The following is a 3,185-nucleotide window of genomic DNA, read 5'->3' on the forward strand; positions in this document are numbered from 1 at the left end:
GCATTGACCGCTACATTAACCGCATTTTGCGCGACAGCGATATTTTGAGCGGCTTGGCGATTCAACTGCAGATTGGTCAAAGCTCTCAATAATTAAAATAAAATACCAATTTTCTTCATTTCCAATCTTAAATCTTTGGTATTTTACATTACACCGTGCGACAAATTAAAAGTTGTTGTTTTGCACATTGTGTATCTATGACTGTAGAGTAATAACCCTTTACATAAGATTTTATATTCACTTTATTGCAGGGGGCCCACCATTGACAGCTGGACCACAAACATTAAATTTGACAGATATGACATACGGTCAAATGGAGACGCCCTAAGTTTTTTTTCCAACTGTCATTCATGCGATTGTCAGTGATTGATATTTGAAGTATATCTATAGGTGAGATTGAGAGTAGTGTATGTTTCACTGACTTTGTTATGAAAGAGAAGAGTAAGTTTCTTTCGACTCAAAAATGGTTAAAGGCGAGTATGTTCATTTTTGGCGGGTCCTCGCGGTTTTCCACGGTTTCCGCGGAACTGATAAAAGATAACAACTTGGTGTCTTCGGCAAAGTTGTAGCACTCGAGGTCTTCTATAACATTGCTGAAGTCAGTTATCTCTTATTCAGTCAGTTATCTCTTCAGTTCCGCGAAAAGCACGAAAAATGATAAGAAAAAAAAGTTCTATATAAAATTTGCTTTTTTATGTGCGCTATTTGAGCCCAACTGATAAGAGATAAGAGACAGATGTCTTCAGCAATGTTATAGAAGACCTCGAGTATTACAACTTTGCGGAAGACACCATGTTGTTATCTCCTATCAGTTGCGCGAAAACCGTGAAGACCGCAGAGGCTAGACGGTACTACAACATACTCTACTTTAACGCCAACAGAATCATCAGAAAACATACTCGCCTTTTCAAAAATATAAATCGAAGAAAAAACATACTCCACTCTCAATCTCAAACGGCGGACCTCATTTATTTCGATTGAAACAATTTCTACAATGTTGGATACAATTTCTGAAAAAAATAATTTCTGGGTTATAATTTCTAATAATTATCTCTCAGAAACTATTTCCAATATTTTATAAATTATTTCAAAAAACAATTTTGTGTATGTGTCGGCCTCTGGTTTGTTGATGGCTTGTAACATGCGGCCAACTTCAGGTCAGATCTGTGTCACACATAATGTTCAAATAGCGAAAATTGAACTGTCAAACTCATTGATGCTGTTGTTTGTTGAACACAGAGAAGCGACAATTTTCCGCCTAAATCATCAAAAACCAAAATCAATTACTGTTTTTTCTTCGGGTTTTCCCAAAACGTGAAAAAACACATAAGTGAGGCAATAGTAGCGATTCAAACGAATCTGAGTGGAAAAGTAAGTCGGTTTTATTTTCAAGTTTGCGTGCGACGCTATTGAAATGTTGTCTTGATTTGTTTGGTGTATGTGCATTTTTTTCTCACCCAATTTTTTTGCTGCTGCACAAATACATAACGCATATTATTGAGAAAAAAACACGCACACTATGGGACACACATTCGAAACATGCATCTTGTATTTTAGAGACGGGATTCTTTTTTATTGTTTTTCCTCTCCTTTTCTCATAGTTCTTTTATTTGCATTCGAATACGTTTGTTATTTCATTGAATTAGTGCTGACCATTGATTTTTTTTACTTGCATTTCGAACATATTCTCAAAAATCTTGATTTCTTTTCATATATTCAAAACTGTAGCATGGATAATCGTCGAGGCATCGATCGTAGAGCCAGTGTTCGCGGTCGTGGCGCCGCCAAAGGTGGTAGAAGTGCCCGTGCAAAAAAAATGATGAATTGAATGACGAAAAAACAAACGCTGAAGCCGAAGTGACAAAGAAGGACGATGAAAAAGGTAAATTGCGAATATTTCATGGTTTGAACAGCGGTATGTTAACAGCTATGTTAATGTATCTTCTCGTGATTTTATTTTTTTTCAAGTTTTGACATGCTCATGTGGTCTGATAATTCTGGCCAAAAATTTATCGCGCCACATTCAAACAAAACACAACAAAGTAAAGAGATTCATGTGTCGAACCTGCAAAAAGGAGTTCACCAATAAGCGAAACATGGAGGCTCATCAAGCCAAGTGTAAAGAAACGTGTCAAGACGAAGAAGAATGTCAGTTTATGTAATTATGACATTTTTATTTCGATTGTCAACTTTTTCTTTCCTTTTTCCATTTCAGTTGTGGATGAAGACGGGGAAAAGAGCCATTCATACAGAAGCGAATCGGGTTGTCTATCCGGATCATATTCGAAAAAATTTACTCATCGCAGTCCTCAATCTCGCTCACGTTCCAAGCACCGTTCAGGCCATCGAGACACCCATTCTCGCTCACATTCCAAATACCGTTCGAGTCGTCAGCATACCCGTTCAAGTCGTCGAGATCGCTCTAAGTCGAAGCTAGTTGACACTGAATCGAAATCCAAGCCCAAGGCTGAAACTCTTCCAGCTGGAGTGGAGCTCACCAGAGCAAATTCATGCAATTATCGAAATCCGTTGAGAACATTGAAGCTACTGTGGTTGTAAGTAGTCTTTCTGAAACGGGTCATACGTTTAATTTTCAATACATTTTATTTTTATTTTTTAGACATTGACTGGCGTTGCTTCGGACCTGAACGAAATCATCAAGACGAAATTTGTTGGAAAAATTAACGCGGCCGTAGAAGTAAGTAGTCTTTTTGAAACGGGTCATTCGTTTAATTTTTAATACATTTTCTTTTTTTTCTAGGCTTTGACTGGCGTTGCTTTGAACCTAAACACGATCATCCAGAGTCATGGTAAAGACGAATCTAAGTGACGAATAACAATTTCTTTCACCAAAATTGACAAAATCAATGTTCCATTTTTTTTATTCGTTCAATATCAATAAAAACAAACTTTTGACTTAGATATGGTTTTTTTTCAAATGTGGGTCTATTCATTCAAAAATAAAGCAACACTCGATACAAAAATTATGGAGAAAGCGTAGTCATTTCACACTGTCTCAAGTTAATGAATTTATATGTTTTTTAGGATGGCCACGCGCAAATAATGCCTCAATCAATTATAAGAAAATAACAGAAAATATATTGCGAGTCAAATTGATAGAAAGTGATCTCTACAAATGCAATTGCTCCGCAAGCGATGTGTCGCCTTGCAGCGCCGGAGGTAGC

The 3,185-nt window shown here is 36.9% G+C and overlaps 1 long non-coding RNA gene across 1 annotated transcript; it reads left to right on the plus strand.

Annotated features, from left to right (window-relative positions):
- The first annotated feature begins 2,311 nt into the window (after window positions 1-2,311).
- On the plus strand, window positions 2,312-2,826 carry LOC129572050 (uncharacterized). Its single transcript, XR_008688386.1, has 3 exons — window positions 2,312-2,555; window positions 2,621-2,698; window positions 2,762-2,826. It is a non-coding gene; the product is annotated as an uncharacterized LOC129572050 (long non-coding RNA).
- The last annotated feature ends 359 nt before the right edge of the window (window positions 2,827-3,185 follow it).

This window comes from Sitodiplosis mosellana, unplaced genomic scaffold (genome assembly GCF_009176505.1).
Source record: "Sitodiplosis mosellana isolate CC-2019 unplaced genomic scaffold, AAFC_SMos_1.0 Smas_scaffold_4041, whole genome shotgun sequence".
NCBI classification, from domain to species: domain Eukaryota; kingdom Metazoa; phylum Arthropoda; class Insecta; order Diptera; family Cecidomyiidae; genus Sitodiplosis; species Sitodiplosis mosellana.